Genomic DNA, 19,747 nt, shown 5'->3' on the forward strand with positions numbered 1-19,747 from the left:
CATTACGGTACCTGACTGTCACTTACACATACAGGTACACTAGCAGCTCGGACACACTCCTGTGCTAAGTGGAGGAAGAGCTTAGTGCCACAGTGCAGAGGATTTGAGACAGTGGAAACAGTGCTTCACTTCAGTACCAGATAAATAGATATTTCTGTGGGAGCCCATTTAGAAACCTGGCATGCCTTCCTTCCAACCAAACAGTTTTTGTCTTGGGTCTCAATTATTTGTTTCAGTGACATCCCCTTGTCATCTGTCCCAGCTAGCTAGAAGGTGTATGAAATAGAGCAGCTATTAGGACTCATTAGCATTAGTGGCCTTCGGCAGGTGCTGTGAACCACACGCAGAGTGCTAGGTGCTGTACAGGTCACAGCAAGGAGCAGCCATGCCTCAGAGAAGATGCAACTAAAGTGAGTGATATGTGTGTGAGCAACACGTCAGTTCCCAGGCTTGAAACATGTCTTACAGTACATATGTGCTTCTCAGTCGTTTAACAGATCTGACCTTAACCACAACTTCTATAGGACTTTACCAGATAGCAACGACAAACCACTTAAATGTATTTTCATTCCTCATGTCAAGCCATTAGGTGAGCATCCTGTCTCCACTGCAGAACACAATGCCTAGTGCTAAGAACACCATGTCTAACACTCAGCAAGCAAAGTGTAAGAAAGTATCTCAAGCACATTCTGAAACAGAGAAGGCAAATCCCAGTTAAAGATTATTAAATATATAAATCCATATCATGACTTTATGATACTAGCTGGTTTTTGTTTGTTGTTTTGTTTTGTTTTTAATTTTTGAGCATGATGGCGGCTTGGTAAAGTGCAGAACATGTTAGAGAAAACAGCTAAAGAGGCACAGACAAGGAACTGCAAGCAATGAGAACAGCACATCACGCAGCAGCCATGCCATGAGCACTTTAATCACTACTCAGGATTTTGCAGACATATCTAAGAGAACCTTAATAGGGGATTTCATGCTCTGTTCCTTCATTGGACAACCACAAATTGCACTCATCTGACATCAGAGCAGACCACTGACCATAGGCTCAGAAAAATGCTTTCACAGAGATCCCAATGAGAGCCTCTCCCTCATCCTGCCATTACTCGGTAATCAGTGTGACCCAGTTGGGACTGAGAGGGCCAAGGACTTGCAAAAGACTTAAGCACATGCTTAAGACTGAGCACAAGAATAGTCCTAGTGAAGTGAAGCACATTTATGGGTGATTTCACAGAGCTGGACTGAACTCTGCAACTGCTAGGCATTTCTACTGATTTCATCTGCATCAATAAAAGGATTGTTTCGCTAACAACTATCAGCTGGGTGTTACATGGAAGGGAAAGGTGAAGAGATGAGAAATCAAGAAGGAAAGTTGGTTGCTTAGGGAAAATCAGGGACTGAAGAAAGACTTCTTGGCTCTTCAAACAATTACAAAACTTCCCCAGCTCCCCGAAGGGAGAGCTCAAGCGAGCTGCCTGTCATAGTTGTGACTGTAGTGTTCATAAAGGTCAGCCTGGCCACAGGAAAACACAGGCACAGCCAAATGCCAGACATTTGTTTGGCTTTAAGAGTCACTTACTGCTTTAAAAACTGCAAATGACATGCAACACAAAGCAGGAGCACACCAGGACTTGTGCAGGGAGCACATGGGAAGCCTGCATGCCAGCAGCGCTCGTGGCTCACAGAAGTGAGGCCCAGCGTGGGTCTGGGCTCCTGACCTCCTCCAGGCCATCGCCTGACCCAGCCCCTTGGAAAAGTCACTGAAGTCTCAGTGACTTCAGAGAGGTTAATCAGTGGTGGAGGACGGAACAAGCCAAGTTCCTCATCTGCAAGGTGGCACTGGGACCTCACGAGCAGGGCCAGGACTCGCAGGACTTGTTGGTTATTTCTGGTCTGCTGGACAACCGCAGATAAAAGCTCGATTCCTCAGTTTCCCCTCTGTAAAATGGGGTTAATGGTATTGACCTCTTGTGAAGCACTACTGGACAGAGATATTCCCCTATTTCAGAAGGGAGGTAACAGAAGTCTGCCTGATGTATATTTACACACTTTATGGCCCGAATGGCTTTCTGTGTGTGCTGTGTGGTATCATGGGGCTGCTGTCTCCTCTGGGCTCTGCAGAGCGCTGCTGCAGCACAAATCAGCAGTTAAATGAACACACACCGTGCGTTAGGATCTGAACTATTGCATTCGGTCAGTTATTGGACGGGTGACCAGACTGAAACAGAAATTTCTTCTTCTCCAAGGGCAGGCAGCCAAAAGACCAGCGTTTACCAAACAATGTGCAGACAGTGCATCCCAAGCATTCCTCATGGGAAGCGTAAGCCTCTGCTCTAGCCCGTGTGTGATGGGGAGCGTGGGGGGCAGGCCAGGGCAGCCCCACGCCACCACACAGAGCCACGGGGCTGTGGGGATCACACTTGGCTCACTGAGCCCAGAACCGGGCCCCGTGCCCCGTAAGGGCATCCAGGGTGTCTGCAGGCAGACCGATGCTCTGAGCACGGCCCCTCTCTGCATGTTTTTTCAAAAGTTTTTTTGTCATATTTTTTAAATCTTCACTAACCGCTGTGACCCTTGCGTCCCCTCATCATTTTATACATACCTGAGGTCAGGTCCTGTGAGTGCACAAAGCCTGCCCTGGAAGCACAAATGCAGGACCGAGGCGTGTGGGCCCAGCGACGCACTGAGGGGACACCCGCAGCGGGACGATGGCGACGGCCCAGCCTTCCTCAGCTAGGCCCGAAAGCTCCAGCCCCAGCCCTCTGCGAGCCCTGAGGTTAAAACAACTGGGCTACCACGGAGCTGGAAGCGAGGGGCTCTGGGGAAAGGCCTCGGGCTGAGCCCTCCTGGCACCGGGCCCTCGCCCACGGTGGGTGCGGGGAGCCCCGGAGCGCGGGGCCGGGCCGGGCCGGGCCGCCAGGGGGAGCACGGCGGCCGCCCCGCGGGGCCAGCCCGGGCCGGGGCCCGCAGCCCTCGGACGGACCGAACCGGCCGGGCGACGTGTGGGGACGGGCACGGTTCCACAGGTGTGTCTGTGTGTGTGTGTCTGTGCGCAGAGGAGTGTGTGTGCACACGCACGCGCTTACGCAGCTACCTACAATCTGCCCTTTTTTCCCCCTCAAGGCATTTTATTGTTTTGTTAATTCCCAGGGTATAATCTGTTTTGCATTAAGTGGGATGTTAAGCATCTAATTGTCAAGTGCTGATAAGCCATGGGAAATTTTATTACAAGATAGGCATCAGCTGAATGGAGATAAAACGCATCAGATGGCAAGGTGAGATTTCCAGGTGAGATCAGGCTACCTACTTGAGAATACCAGAACTGAAGGCATGCCAGACTGATCTGCAGAAAAGCTACAGGTGGAAATGGACAAATTGAGGAGTTACAGATCAAGATCTGCTACCACCAACTGCTCCACGTTCCCAGCTGTGCATGGCATTGATGGTGTGCACCTGGACTGATGGCATCACTGGGGAAAGGCCTCAAGCTTCCAGCATTTGATGTAAAACCTGTCATTTACACTTACAAGTACCACAGCACCTATAAATACTGTCAAGCACCCGTAAGTACCGGAGCACAGACTGTAAACATGTTTTTCTGCCCTCTTTTATCTCTCCGAATCAGACAGAATTTGCAGACAGAATTTGGCCCCAGCCTGACAGGTGCAGTCTCAGAGCCAGTCCCTTGCCGTCCAGCCCTGCCGTGTGTAGTTCATGCCCTTGTAGATGAACATCAGACACACGTTTGCATTTCAAGCTGAGCTTATTGTCAGCCCAAATAATTGCTTGATCTTATGAACAGCAGCGTTACCTTGTGCTTCCTCCTGTCTGTATGTGTCGCACCATCTCTTAATGTAGGCAGCGAAGTCTCTGAGTAGAGACTCTTCTTCCATCTGCTGCAGGGCCCCCAAGGCTGTGTGATTCTCAGCATGCGCCATACATCTAGTATCAACATCCAATATTAGGGTGTCACAGGCTACTCTGGGTCCTGGTCCATTGGTTTTACAATTAGAAGTCATCAGTTGTCAGTAAGCTGTTGTCTGGAGCAGCACAAACAGAAGGGGAGCAAAACGTGTCCTCTCTGCACCAGCTCTTCAATAACAGCTCCTCCATCAGGCTCAGCATTGCATCAGCCGGGTCCTACTTATCTCCGTGACCTCCTGATACTTGCTGCTCTCTGTCATGATTTTGGAATGGCAGAAGTAGATGCAGAGATTGGGTTTTGTGATGCTAACAGACTTTGAGCCTTTTAACCTCAAGTACTATTTGTTTTGATTGGCACTTCCTCTACAAGCGAACAAGAACGGGGCTGGCTCTCCGGAGCAGCGCTGCGGTTAGCTGCTTCCGACCAGAGCCTGGAAGTGACAGCACGCCTGCCTCTAGCCCATCCCGCAGATCTCTGATGGTCCTGGCTGGGGAAGCTGCACAGGTAAAGGAACTTACACGTGCTCTGAACTTTGTGAGCTTACTGGGAGCTAGAGAAGAGGAGAAAAACACTCCTCTGGCAGAGGCCTCTGGCACTGGAAGAGTCAGGCCCTTTAATTCCTTAAACCAAACTTTGGACATCACCCTGCACCGTTGCCCACCCCGTGCTATCACCTAACCCTGGCCAAAACGATGCTGATTTCTGACTGTTTCACACCCCTCTGCACAGCTGGGAATGGTCACAGCAGGTACCACCCAGGGGCATTTCAGGCCTCAGGATATTTCAATGTCATCTGCATTAGCATTTATTTCTCTCAAGCAGCAGCACCTGCTGTTGATGGACTCAGAAACAGCCCTCGCAGGGCACCCAGCTGCTCCCAAACAAGTGCCCAGCACCTCCTGTCCATACATTAAATCACACCAGCACAGAGGAGGGGTTCATGCCCCAGCTTAGTGTGCTCCTGGGCTGCTGAAACTGAGGTCTTCTTGGCAGGTCCCACCCTCAAGAAGTTTTGCATTAAGTGAGTGTCCATTTAGTGAATGGCTCAGCTAAAATAATCTTTTCCTCCTCTCTGGACTGCCCTGACAATTTTCTCCTACTCTCCAGAGACTGGTTGGAATTTCTGTCCTATTTACAATTCTTTTCTTTTTATTTTTTTCTAAAAGATGGCTATTTTCAGGTCCCTGAAATTCCCTGGTTATTCAGTGTTGTAAAACAACTGCCAATAAGTTCGCTTTTAGTTCTGAATAAGCAGCTTTTTTTCCTTTTACTTTCATTTTTTCCCCTTTTCTGCTACAGAAAGTGGGAGAGGAAGTCAAGGTGGAAGCATTTAAAAATTTTCTACGTATTTTAGGGACAAAAGCAATTGTCTCTTCAGAAGGTATTTTTATGAAACATTCACTTCATCAGTTGTCAGGTGACTCTATTATGCACAGTGCTGCTGCAGGCAAGGTAACGACAAAAACTGAATTACACTGTATGTAAAATTAAGCTCATATTCCCAGCTGCACCAGAGCTGCCTTCAGATGGGGTGTGTGACAGCCCTGCCTGCAACTGGCCGCTGGTGACTCAGCAGCCGCTGGTGACTCAGCATGCCCAGCACCCGGGGAAGTGCCTCCAGCAGTTCTTACAAGAGCTGAATCAAACCCTAATTGCATTTTAGCCTCGTAAGTGAAACACTCTTCTGACAACTGCACTTTGCAGCTCCAAGTCAGTTTTTGTATCTGCTCTAAACTAGCTTCACCTGTCTTTTTGTCAGAGACATTCCCCCACTGGCTTCTTGACCCAAAATGGATTGAATTTCAACACTGGAATTATTTGAGCTCAGATCTTGTGTGTGTTGCTTGCAGTTACTGTAGGGATCTGAGAGACTTTTGACGTGAAACCCTTTGGCTCCAAATCAGCATTTGCAAACACAGAACTTTTTTTTTTTCTCTCTTCTCTCTCTCTTTCTTTTTTTTTCTTTTTTTTTCTTTGCCTCAAGGTGTAATGTACATTCTTTGGGTCAAAAAAAGCCATCTACTGCTATTAGGACTTCTAGAACATTGTTATTAAATCATTTAACATGAGATCAGGCACTGCCACAAGTTTAGCATGACATGTTTACTGATTTGAAGCTGTCCCTGCACTGGCTGATGGATCACCCTGTGTGCTGTTCCCTCACTGACAATTCCCAATTCTCCCCATTTACGTACAAACCAAACCTTCTCGCTATCCTAGGTGATTTTTTTTACTGGCAAATAAAATATCTTAGAAATACCTAAGTGCCTGCCAAGCTGTAGCTACTGTAAAGCACTGTTGCTCCATTAACTAAAGTGTTAGAAAGACTTAATCAATTCAGCTGACAAGGCAATCTCTTGCTGGCCTTCCTTTCACAATAACCCCTCTCCTAGCCCCTATCCCAGTGCTGTGGAGGTGTACTCTGCCTCTCAGACCTTTGCCAGCTTTCTCTAGGATGAAATTCCCAGTGATAAAGGAAGCTTGTTAAAAAATGTGAGGGGGAGGGAAGAAAAATTTTCAGTTGCTTTGTAACTAATGGTGCCCTGCTTTGTTGCCCCTGACATTTCTGGCCTCCTGGCTGCAGCCCAGCTCTGTCTCTTCCCCACGTCCCACCTGCGGGAAGCCCACGAGGAATGGCTGGACACCCCTGAGCCAGCTGTGCCCACTGCTCGAGGGCAAAGTCCTACTGCAGCATGGGCAACTGAAAGCCATGTGTGATATCTGGAGGGAACATCCTCCTGAGTTACTGACCACTTTTTGCTCTGAATGGAAGTCACCACACACTTGGCTGCCAGGGCTGCCCCTGGTGCAGATGCCAGCCTGGCCGTGCCATGCCGATGCCGATGCCAGCCCCTCAGCACGCATGTGGGAAAAGCACAGCACACCCACACTCAGAGTCACAGGCTCCAGTCCCAGCTGAGTCAACTCAGCCCCTTATTTTCGCAGAGAGGATACGAGGAATCTGATTGAGCTTATCATGTGTGTACGCGGCAGGGAGTGGCTCCTTGGCTTCAAAGAGCAGATAAGGCCATCAAAGTGATTGCCATCTTTAAACACTGCCTACTTACTCACCAGACCTGAGCACGGGTGGATTCAGACTCCAAGCCTCTCACTCCAGTAACCGAGTGGATGAGTTTGCTGCTCCTCTTAGCTCGCAGTGTCAGCGCCGCCCTGGGGAGAAGAGAGTCATTCCTACTTTCTGCTTACTCATCAGCAACACCTTTGTTAGAAACTTTGCCCTGGGACACAACACAGCCTCGTACAGATTGCCGGGGGATCCTGAGCCCCTGGGATGGCTGAGGGTGTCATGCTGCCAGCCTGGGAGCAGGATCTGCCCCCCCCTTCTGTTCCCTGGGGCCGTCACACTGACACATGTGGGAAGTAAAGGTGCTGTGTCAGGACACGATGTGGGGCTCGGCTGTGAAGACAGCCACCTGGGAAGGAGAGGAGTCCTGTTTAATCCCAGGGGCCTGTTCCTGCTGCACAAGTGGAAAGGAAAAGCAGGATGGCAAGTTCCCTACCCTGGTGAGAACAGGAGACAGGAGGCACCACCCTTGCAGGGAGCCAGGGTGCCAGCAAGGAGGCAGAAGTGGATGCAACAAAGTGAACTCTCGTGGTTGGCTCAGGGCAGGAGTAGGGACAAGACAATCCTCTGCCAAGGGCTCTGCTTCACCCAGCACCACCTCACTGGAACTCAGATGGAAAGAATTTCACTTGCGGGCAGGAGGGCAAGTCAGATACAGTATCTCAGCACACTACCCCACCCTGTGCTAGGCTTGTCCTAGGTTTTGATATGCAGTGTGCAAATCTGGAATGCATTCATAAATAAATGTCAAATTCTCAGATGTATTGTCAGCCTTAAAGAAAACTAGCAGACTTAATTAAAAATCCCACTCTTTCTTTGACTCATGACCTGAGTCACATCTGCAGCCTTGCTGCGTTTTGAACATGTAACACAAATGCACAGAAATAAAGTCAATACTTATCAACTTCAAGAAGCCAGCAAGACGATTGCTCCGGTGTTTGAGAAAGTCATCTGTAAGCTGTGGCAACAGAGGTTCAACACCTCTGAGGCATTCCTGTGCAATACACTTAGAAGTGATACACAGATAGCAGTTTATTTAAATCACAAGATGCCATGAATTGGCTCCCATGGTTCTTGCCCAATCAGTAGATTTTGCTGCACTTCAGATATTTTCCTGCATCAGATGACAGCACAGACCCACAGGGATCCAGATGCCCAACAATAAAAATCTCCTCATAGTGGGCTGACACAGTAAACCCCTGGAAATAAATTCCGTTTGTTCCAAGATTCCCATCCCTGACAGCTGGGTGTGGGCTTTGTTTCTGACCCTGGGAAGACAGCACTCCTGCCTGGTGCTCAGGGTGGAAGGGAAGGCAGCTATGACCATTTACCCCATGGGACACTCGGGGTTGGCCATTTCCCCTTTCCTTCCAGCCTCAGAGCAGCAGCCGAGGGCTGCAGGCAGGACACTTGCTGCTCCATGCATCAGGTCGGGTCGGGCCATGCTCGCGGCCACTGCTGCCCCGCTGCTTGCCCCGGACCCCTGCAGCACCTGTCCCACTTGTGCGGGATGAGAGGCGTTCCGGGATCACAGCCCTGCCACAACTGATGGAGGCAATGAAACCAGCAGAAGGCACCTCGCCCTCATGCACACAGGATGTTTCGGCACTGTCCTGTGAGAAGGCTTCATCCAAACCACCACAAAGCCCACCACTTCCATGGGCTCAGGATGGGGTCTGTCTCAGAGTCTTCCCTTTCCCAGGACAAGCTCGTTCTGGACCCGTTTTGGCTTGTCACAAAACCACTGGCAAACACCCACTGATTTCAGGGCTACAAACAGGGCTAACTCCCTACGTCGCCTTCCCTTGGAACACATAGCCCAGCCCCGTGGCTGGTCCAAGGGTTCTTTGTGCTGGCCACACCATGCCCAGCCCGCAGTGCCTGAGCGAGGCAGCGCGCTGCTGCCAGCCCTGGCAGGGAAGGCTTTGCCCAGAGAGCACACTCAGGCTCTTAACTTCCCTTTAGTCGGTTGATTGAGCAGACATGACCTGCCAGGCTCTCTTTCAGGCCTATTTTCTACAATAAGAGAATTTCACCATGCTACTGTGTCTTATTTGCTGCTAATACGATAACAGGCATTTATAGCTGATGTGAATGGGCGTTTATACCTGATGACACGCACACGGCAAACAAAGACAAAGGGCCAGCTCCTGTCCTGTTGACATCTACCATTCTTCAACACTGGCAGCGTACATGTAAGAGCAAGCAGAGTACAGCTTAGTAATTTTGCAAACCAAGCTGTCAACCTTCAGTGCCAGGAAATCTATCTACCTGTTGCAAAATGCAACCTGAACACCACAGCATTATAACATCTGCGCTGCCTGGTCATGACTACCGTTAATAAAGGGTACCCACCTCCTTTTTTAGTAAAGCAATGTGGTCTGTATTTAGGGTTGTGTTAGGAGTTTAGCACTTTTTCTATAACTCTTTTTTTCTGAGAGATTAGAGCTCGGTCATAAAAATTTTATTCTGGAGAGATGTTTAGCAGAGACACTGCCTCGGCTCAAATGCAAGCACCATTTGGTAGCAACCTAAAAATCCTCCCTTCAAGCTCCAAAGTGTCAGGACCGTGATTCCAGTGTAAGCATTCTTCCAGAGAGGTTATTCGTGGTCCCATCAGTTCCACCAGACCCCAGCCCACACAGTGACCATGGTCTCGTTTAAGACTCACAAAGATCAGGGGGAATTTTCCCATCACCTTCCAGGACCCTACCAAAAGGTAGCTCTCTACCAAATTTTCATTCCTTTGTCTTTTAGCTGTGATTTTACCTAAACCAAGCCTAAACTCAGCAGGCCAGCTCTGCCCAGTATAGCACGTAAGCATGAGCTTCAGTGCCAGGATTTATGAATGGACTTAAAAGCTTTGCTGATGTCAGAACTGAGCATCCTTTTTGGTCATTTTTCACGCCCAAACACTGCTAGAGCTGCTTTTCAGAGCCTGCTCTGCTATACTGCTTGCGAAGTGCTCAATCTCCAACCATTGTTGGCAGCTACAGTGATCCCTCTCCACTCTGAGAATGCATCATTAATTGTGGAATTTGGATGCTGGTGGATGTCTTTACAGTTTCCAGACTCTCGCTGTTGAGAAAGTAGATCCTATAAAAGGACTCCGTGGGATTATTTCCTGCTTAGAAAATAAAGAAAATAAAATCCAGGAATTTAGTCCACTTCGGACCTACTGAAGACTGAAGGTCAGGCTTTAACCTTAGCTACTCTGCTGCCAGTCCAGAACACATGCCGGAAAGTTAATGGAATTACTTCAGACTTTCCCCAGCAGAGCTGAGATCAGACACGGGCCCACACTGTCTGGAGATGGAGATATTCTGAGCCAGACTCTTCACCCTCAGCCTTGGGAACATTTTCATAATGGAACATGATGTTTGCAAAAACTAGTCCAGAGGTGGCTTCTCCGTCTCTAAATATGTCAAGAGCAAATTGGCAAGCCAACTGCTCCGACCCTGGAATGCACAGGAAATAGCTGTGACTATACTTACCCATAAAAGCAGTGGCTTAATTCCCACCACCAAAATGGTTTCTAACATGTCATGCTCACAGTAGCTTTGATAAAAGGCCATAACACACTGTATGCCCCTTAAATGGCTTTTAAATCTCAGCCCAACCGTTTCATTATGAGCTCATTAAAAGATGACTGTTCCCTCAGACTGGCTGTGGTCACACAGCAGAACACGAGGTAATTGGAACCACTTCCCTGATCTTGTATAAATGTGTAATATAGCAGTCAACGTAAACCTTAGCTTCACTTGCCAATGTTGCCATACAAATCAGTACACTAGACTTGGCAGCAGTTCAGCCAAATTTGGCACAAGCTCTAAGCTAGTTCGTTTCACAGTTAAGAAAAACAAATCTGTATCATGAACATGCTTCAGAGCACTCATTTCTGTTTTGTTTTCGCAAAAAATAAGGGCAAGATTCGGCTTTGATTTACTTGGGTGTAAATCCAGAGTAACTCCCCTGGTTTTGATTCTTCCAGGTTTCCGTTGGTCTGTATGTGACCATGAGGTGGCTCTAGATCTGACCTAAGGGTGATTCAACCAGGCAAGATACATTTTTTCACTATGTCATTAGCATCACAAATTTATTCATACAAACTGATTCACAGTGGAACCAATATGGGAACGAACCAGTATCAGAGCTGGTACAGATACTGGAACACATACTGACTTAGCAGGGTCACTGGTGTTGCTGAAATCCTGTGTCAGAACCTTTAATTTAACAATCTTGTTTCAAAAGTTCATTAACTGCAAGCAACAATCCACTCTGGCATAAGAAAAGTCAAGCAAGCAAGAACATAACTTGTTTTTAACTTTGAAATAATTTTCTAACTTATATCCACCAGGGACAGGTGTTTTTTGACTAGTGCTTTTTTGGTTGTTTTTCTTCCAAAAAGTATTACTGTCTGTGAAAAGCTATCCTTGTCTTAAATTTTGATTCTTTTTTTGTAAGAGGAGAGATAATGCAAATTCAGTACTTATGTTCTGAAATTTCAGATAAAAGAAAATTAAGTTAAATATATCACAGTACAAGGTAATTTTGTTTGTAAAGGATTTTAAGAGAAACTAAAAGTGGACAAGGCCATGTTGAGGACTACAACTTTTTTACAGTGAACAACTTATCACCCTTCCATTAAAGTGGGCTAATTTCAATAGCCAATAAAGCAGGTTTAATTTCATTTAGAGACTGATTAATTCCAGTAGTGCTATTTGAATCCCATACATTTAACACAACGCTGATTAAAGGCCTAACACCACACTTGGCACAGGAGCCAGCCCCTAGCAGCACTGCACACCAACAGGGAACGCGGCACAGAACGGTGACAGCCTCCCCATAACATCCAGCAATACACATCTCCTTTAAGTACCTAATTTTGTGTTTTCTACTAACCACGCTGACATTTAGAAAAGACTTCAAATGATCCATAGCAACACGCAGCGCTGCACAGAGCCCTCGGCTAACCCTAACGCCGCTTGCACTGCCCTGCACGGTAGCACACAGACACAGCCCGCTTCAAAAGCGAGGTAAAACAGCAAAGCAGCAGAAACTTGGAGGAACACGGCGGCAGTCTGGGGGCGAGGCCACGGGCCCAAGCCAAGTGAAGGCGTTAACAAGGCACCTTCAGAAGGGCTGGGAAGCACCAAACTTCCAAGTCCAGCAGCAGAAATCGGGGTTGCTGCGGCCTTCAGGAACTCGTAGGAGCACGTGGTAGGGATGGAATGAGAGCTCAGCTGAAACACAAGGGGCTTAAGAGAAAGATATTTTAAGCATGTGTCCTGTACCAGAAAGGGTACCGTGACTGGAACTCGTATGCCTTTAGCATGACAGAAAGAAGGCCACGTTAGACGAAATAACAAATGACGTTGTGTTTGTGCAGCATTTCTGTAACATTTGTCACAAAATATGCCCCAATACTCAATAATTTGGATACGTATCCCACCCTTGAAATGCAGCTATGCCAGAAGCATAAAATAGCAGTTGCCTAAAATAGATTTTTCTGCATGGCAGTTAGAGGAAAAAAGGAATGTGACATGCTTGTGCCCTGCTGCCGGGCTTGTGTGGGACCCTGGGTGGGGAAGGACTGGCGGCCTCCCCTCTGCTGCCTCAGCCCCACCGCACTCTGTACTCTCTAGTTTAGCTCCATCAAGCTCCATCTGAATAATTAGTTAGGCATTTCAGCCGCCTGCGCTGCTGAAGGTGGCTTCTGAACCTCCCTGTTCTGTACTTAGAGACCGTCCTTCATTTCCAGCTTAAATTTATCCACGGCCAGCTTATAAACACTTGTCCTCTGGCCAGAATCGGGGTTCACACTGATTCAAACCCATTGAAATTAATGAGGTTTTTTCCCCATTGACTTCAACGAGCCTTGAATTAAGGCCCTGTGTGTGGACAAAAAGGCTTGGGGCAGTTTTCGTAAGAGGAGAGTTTTATCCTGTTGATCTTGGCCTGTCTCTTCAGCCTGCTGTGAACTGTCTGCCTTATTTTAATGCTGTATTCTCATCCTGTCCTAGTGCAAAACTCCTATTGAAATCCAGGACGGTGATGCCAAGTTGTTATTAATTACCGTGCTTCTCGAGGCTCAGGCCTGCAAACTGATCCGCATGAGCTCAGAGGTCTCTCTTCAAGGATCTCCTTTCAGGATCTAGGCTCCAGGTCTACAAGAAGCAAGCACCAAAGGGACAATCTGGTCGGCAGCGCATGCTCTCTCAGCTCTGCTGGCCGCACCGGTGCCACTGCAGCCCCAAGGAGCACACAAGCTAGGCGCTGCTGGATTTTAACAGGAGGGCAGGCGGCCAGCAGGGACACAGCCGGGTACAGGGAGCCTTGCCTTGAAACCTTTCAGTCTAAAACAGCCAGCCTTTTGCTTGCCAGAGTTTCAGTACAGTTCAGCCGTGCGGGAGGAGGGCACAGCTCAGATCCCATTCTGAGGATGGCAGAAGAAAGCCGAGCTTCTCTGCGAGGGCTGAGGGCTGAGAGAGGGAACAGTTGCTGTTCAACTCGACTTTTTGGCTGCAGCACAGACCACCTCTTACCCCAACAAACAGCAAGACGTCACGCAGGATGCACATGAGGTCAAAGTATATTGATATGTGGGCATTTTATTGCATCTTCAGCACTAGGAAATCGTTCTTTGATTCAAATGGGGATCAGGATTAGTTTGCCCTGCCTTCATTACCAGACCTAGTGCTGGGTGGTGCCAGGACCACATTAAAAGCAAGTTTTGGATACACTTGTGTTGTTCATTTTAGCTGAATGGTGAAAAAAGCTGGAAAAAGCTGTTTTGCAGTAGAAACAGAAAAATCTCAAGTAGTTATTAAAAAAAGTTATGAGCTCTTCAGTTAGACCACAGGCATTTTATAAGGCAAGCAGGTCAGGACGTACTTTACTCCCTGAACCTGAAATGTTAAAATAATCATGTTAGGTATTTGCATAGAATTATGTAGGGTGAGTTTGGATCTCACTAATCCAGCGAGTCAGATGCCTGTAAAAATAAATAAGAACCTAAAAAAGAATGACATCAGCCGTAACTACTTCTTCTGCTCCACATTTGGCAGGTAAAAATCAGCAAGAAACCGACTGCATTATACTGACTGGGCTCTGCGCCTATTTCCCATCATGTAGGGAGCCATGCCAAACTCCTGACACAATAGCAATTTTTGCCCAATGCCAACTATTCCCAGCCTGGCAGTATGAATGCGCAGCCGTCTCCTGAGGTCATGGAACTGTAATGGCATCCAAACTGCAATGGGCATCGCTGCTTTAGGAGGTGAAATGGCTGTTGCATGTGAGACCACTTCCAGCGAGCCACTGGCTTTGAAGACAAGCTGTCAGAAGACAAGTTACAGTGACACCAGACCAGGCCACCCTCATCGAAGTCCCAGCTCATGCCAGGCAGCAGGACATGGAGCAGCAGCCTCCAGAGAGCCTGGAAAACAACTGGGTCAGGAGAACTGCTGGTGCCCCAAGGTCAGGTATCCGTGTGAGCTCTGACATAGCAACTGTCGGTCACGGGAAGTGACAAGGGACTTGTATTTAGATGTGCTCCACTCAGTCGGTGCAGTGATAACAAAAGCACTTTACTGCTCTGTGTCCTTCCATGGGGACGGGGACATCTGAAAACTGCACAGCAGAATTTAGTGGCTAGATTGTAATTCACTGCAGTTTCCGACAGCTCTTCCTCTCTTTTATGGCTGATCATCATGTCCTCTGTATCGAACGCTGGGTGGAATCATGCTGGCTTAATAATATACTTCTACTGAGACAGACAAGCTAAAAAGATGTAATTACGTGTTTAACAGCCACGAAGCAGCATGCCCTGCACATGTCCTGTCTGTAAGACAGACCCTTGTCTTCCTGCTGGAGCGTCACAGTGGCAGTGCTGAACCTGCCCAGCTGATGAGGTGCCAACCCTCTGTAAGTAACTCAGGAAAGTTGAAGCGTCCTTAAAGCTCACTGTGGCATGGGGTATGAACATGCTGGAAGGCAGAACACAGCACTGCTGGAGCACCTGTGTCCACAAAGCCGCTGGGCACAGGCTGGTAGGGGTAACTCCACAGGTGTTGTCACCACAGACGGTGGCCGTGTTCAGCTGGGCTGTGTTGAGCCTTGCTCAGGGCCATGTGCCTCCACCTTCACCACTGCTCATCACCGGCTGCCACCACCGGCACTTTTACCTGAAACAGGACAAGAGGCTGTGCCCTGTGAGGCAGACAAGCACAGCAGGGCAGGACAGCTGCAATGTACAAGAGTGTTGCTCTCTTTTTTTTCTTTTTCCTGGCACCGGTGCTCCCTTCTCGTGCTCACTTGAAGCATCTCCAGATGCAGCATGGTCTCTGTGATGCTGCGTTGGACAACCTGCTCCTCTCAACTCTGGTACCAAGCTCTCAGGCTGTCTTCAGCAAACCTGCTCCTATCAGCCCTGCTGCAAAAGCAATATTCCTTCCCCTGTCGGGCATCCCAGTTGACTCTCACTGTCCTTGTGCCCTCCACCACAACACAACAAGGTAACGTGGGAGAAGCCTAGGGCATCTCAATTAAATATGGTAACGAACAACAGGCTGAACAGCCAGCGGCACAAAGCCCTCTGATCTGAATCCCTCTTAGGGGCAGCTTCTGTACAGACTGGACCGAGAGCAAATCAAGTTCCTCTCTGTGTATCCTGGCCCTGGCAGCAGCAGTTTGGGTGGATTCAGAAATCCCAGGGCCCAAACAGCAAGCTAGCAAGAAAGGAAATATTCCCACCACTCTCTCTCACTTAAGTAATCCAACCTATATTCTGTGATCAGAAGGAAAGAGATGAAAGAAAAGTTCTCAGAGCTTCATGGAAAGTGGATTGAAAGTCATCCAGCTGCTTAAAATTTCCTTTAAAAACAAACAAAAAAATGACAGTATTTTGAGCAGCTCCAGTGATGAGCCTTGCAGAAGGCAGCACCGATAGAGAGCTCCAGCTGCCTCGGGGAGCACAGGTGCTGCCCAGGCACAGACCCCATCTCACACAGGGGCAGGTTACCAGCACCAAAACGAGTGCTGAAGGAGTGTGGTGTGACCCACAGGGACTGCCATGTGATTCTGGTAGCCCAGCCAGCAGAGAGAGGGGCAAGAACGTGCACCCAGGCAAATGGCGAGGTGTGGCTGGTACCTGCAGCGATGCGTATCGCTCTAAGAGCTGATTCACACATCTGTAACCCACTTCTGCACAGGACTGACAGCGGTTCTTTCCAAAGATTAAGCAAGAGTATTCTACTTTATGCCAAAACCACCTCACGGAAGCACTCCAGCGTGCAAACTCGTCAACCAAGTGCAGATACCAGCACTGGCAGGCGTGCAGGAGGCTAGCTCGCGCGCAGAGACCAAAAGCTGTGCCTGCAGCCGGTGGGAGCGGGCAGGAGAGGCGGCCGGGCCACCAGCACCCTGCACTGCCAAGGCACAGCCCCCACGGGGTGCTCCTCCGTCACCCCCTGCTGCTGCCTCTCCTGCTCTGCTGGACAAGATGTGAAAGCATTCCCAGCGCCGAATAAGCCGTAGGCAGGCGGCTGGGAAGATCCCACTTGGGCTTTCCTCAGTGCGCCGTGATCTTGTGAGGCTTCGAAAGACTTTTTCTTCCCACTGCACGTTAGCAATTCATTGAGGGGTTTCTACAGATCTGAAAGGGAACAGATGGACAAACTTGTAGTGTGTGGAGTGCTTGAGTGGAAGAACTGCAAAAACTTCTCCAAGAGACCAGCGTCAAGCCACATCAAGAGGTTCAATAGCCTGCGGCCTGTCCCAGAGAAGGCAGGGCCAGAGGGAGCTGAGATGGCTACAGGTGAAAGCCGGCAGTCAGAAGAGCCGTGCATCGCCCAAGGCTCCCCAGACAACCTGCGTGACCCCAGGTAAGTCACTTCTCTTTCCCAGTTTCCTTCTCTGAAAGTGGTGATAAAACTTCACAGGGCGCTCAATTCATGAATGCTAAAAACATTGAAATACGACTGCAAAGATTCTCCCTAATTATGCAAATCTGCAAATAAAACAGCATTTGTAGGGGAGGAGAAGCCATGGGTGGGGCTGAGAACATCCAGATTTTGAAGTTTCCCCCAAGCAATCTCCTCCTCCTGTAGTTTCACAGAAAAGGACTGCTCTGATACACACACTGCTCCTGTAGTGGGAATTTTGGTCACCAGTCCGGCAGTCTGATAGTATTATTTCTACATTTACTAATACTGGACAGAAAGCCATCCATGTTCCTAAAAACCTGCAAGTTTACAAGCTCTCACACAAACAAGCAGTTCCAACCACTGTGCTGTATTTGGAAGGCTGCTTTGAAAATCTGGCTTAGTATCACCTTTGGTTGCTAAATAAACTTGTCTGGAGATTAACCACAGCCCACACAAAAATAGCTACAAAACAGTTTTATGGCTCTGAGTAGAAAGGGGTGTTGGTAAAGGAGCTTGCCTGATTTTTTTAATTATTTTTTTTAAAGTTGAAATGTAAAAAAATACAATATAAGCTCTGTAAGCAGATTCCTCATGGTAAATAAATATGCAGAGATTCAGAGAATGCTAAGTGATCATTTTTAGAACATTTATTTTTGGCAGGGTAAACACTTTCAGACCCCAAGCAACTTCTCTGTGTGTACAGAATCCCCAACTGTGAAAACAAAACAAATAGCAGAGCTTCGTTTGTTGTAATCAGGAGGTTTTGCATGGCTGTTTAGAATAAAGCTGGATCGCATTTGGAGTAACTTGGAAATTCATTGTTTAGGCATTAGCCTCCAGTGGTAAACATCCTACAATATGTACATAACACAGCAACTATTTTTGTACTTCAAAGTCTCCTCTCTTAACTTGGGAAGGTGCAGGATACACACACGTCTTTTTTTTTCCTCAGAGGGAACGGTGGCTTCCTTGCTTCCCTTTGCCCAGCAGAGATCCCTCGTTGCACCGCACCAGACTCCACAAAGAAACCAGACACAAACACCAGACAGCAAACTGCAGTTGAGAAAAGAACTCTTGAGAAATAGGAACTAATGAGGGGACTGCACAGCCCAGGAGCATTGGAGCCTTAATATTCCCCCCTCCTCTGGGCACGGGCTTTTTTTGTGTTGTGTGTATGTGGACAGGAACTCCCTGTTGACTCTTCAGGACTGAATATCCTGCAGATGAGGCAATCTGGACAAGAAGGACAGATGTTCAGCTGGTACACGAGACCACAGCCCCGCCAGCCCCAGAGCGCAGTCCCAGCTATCGTCGTGCCCGCCTCACGTTCAGTGATCGCAGATGGAGGAACGCAAGGTTTAGGAGCAGAGTTGACAAATGTGTCTTCTTATTCCGAGCAACCTAGTGGAAATCTGGCTGCTCAACACTTCTGCAAACACCCATCCGACCTGTCCCACGCCGTGCGTCCAGGGAACGAGCAGCCAATATTAGTCAACGAGCTGGGAAACGCCGGCTTGCCAAGGTCACGTAAGTCTGTGGCAGCAGAAGTAACAGGATCAGCTGGCTCCTCTCCTCTTTCTCAGCCACAAAACTTTCTTCCTCCCCTAACAATTACATATGTGGGTTTCCTTAACAGTTTCTTTTTACATTCCTGTTTAAACAGCACAGGGAAAAGGAAGAGGAGACTTGATGTGGAAAATTAGTTTTGGAAATGCTGAGCAGCGCGCATTTGCCAACTCCTGTTCCTCCAGTCAATTCATTTTAGCCACTCTTAGCTCTCACCGAAATGCTATTTTTAGGCTGCATGTCAGATTTCACAACTGAGACTGACAGGATTTTTCTAAAGGCTTTTCCCTGAGAATTAAAAATGGAAAACAACGTGGAAACTCTGCTCTGTGCTGCTGAGGCTCCACTGCAGCTACTCCAAGGCAAAGCTCCAAGGGACCCGACCTCGCAGAAACAGCTTGCTCAGCAGGCACCAGGAGATCACCAGCACGGGGGAGATGAGCAGGTCTCTCACAGCTAATGAGGCCACGTGGAGCCTGAAATGCTCCAGGGAGACCCTCTGCAGCAAAACAAGGCCCAGACATGGAGCAGGTCTTCAGAATACACAGCTTTGTGATTAAATACCTCAGCTGTTGCTGGAGGTGCCAGGCTGCTCCTTGGGCTTCACCACCACATCCTTGGCGGTGTCCTCTGAGCTGCAGTGCTTGCTGCTTGAAAGGAGAGGGGCAGAAATGCAGAGCTACATCTTTTGTTACAGCGAAATACCAGCAAGGCCTCCAGCAGGACAGCAGTCTCAGTGTACTGTCTGTTGAGCACCTGGCATGCCGTTGGCCGTACACGTTAAGGAATCACAGTTTCTACATGGTTATTTCCGAAGCTAACAGGTGTCTGAAGCCAGTCTCCAACTCAGCCTTGCCATCCAATCAGAGGGAAATCGCAGCAGGTTTAACTCTGGGTATTTTTTAGGGGCAGATCTGTGGTTACAATCTCTGCCATGGCTATTTTGGTCAGCTCTCACGCATCCTGACAGCCCTTGCTGACAGAATGGGGGTGCAGCGAAAATGCATCATCCACACAGAAAATACTGGCTCAACCAAAAAAAAAGATCTTGCTGTAAAAGCTATGGCACTGCAACGTTGTGCAGCATTTTTATTCAATATCCACATGGATATTTGAGACTGCTGGATGATAATGCAGATTGTGTTTCAAATCTTCCAGGGCCATTTTTGCACAAGAAGCTCTGGACAAGTAATCCAGCTAGCTTTCAGTTTGCAGATCAATGTGCCCAGATATTTGATTACA

At 48.3% G+C, this 19,747-nt stretch overlaps 1 long non-coding RNA gene across 15 annotated transcripts in view; it reads right to left on the minus strand.

Annotated features, from left to right (window-relative positions):
• Nucleotides 1-19,747, minus strand: part of LOC121057117 — a 147,031-nt gene that overhangs the window by 51,958 nt on the left and 75,326 nt on the right. For 10 of the 15 annotated variants that reach the window (XR_005813634.1, XR_005813635.1, XR_005813642.1 and 7 more), the window contains exons 2-3: nt 7,001-7,099; nt 3,815-4,180 (exon numbers count right to left, since the gene is read on the minus strand). This is a non-coding gene — a long non-coding RNA (uncharacterized LOC121057117). Of the gene's footprint in view, nt 1-2,605; nt 6,426-7,000; nt 7,100-19,747 lie in introns of those variants that run through there. The other 5 variants (XR_005813640.1, XR_005813641.1, XR_005813639.1 and 2 more) reach the window with 4 other exon arrangements.

This window comes from Cygnus olor, chromosome 18, assembly GCF_009769625.2.
Source record: "Cygnus olor isolate bCygOlo1 chromosome 18, bCygOlo1.pri.v2, whole genome shotgun sequence".
Classification (NCBI taxonomy): Eukaryota; Metazoa; Chordata; class Aves; order Anseriformes; family Anatidae; genus Cygnus; species Cygnus olor.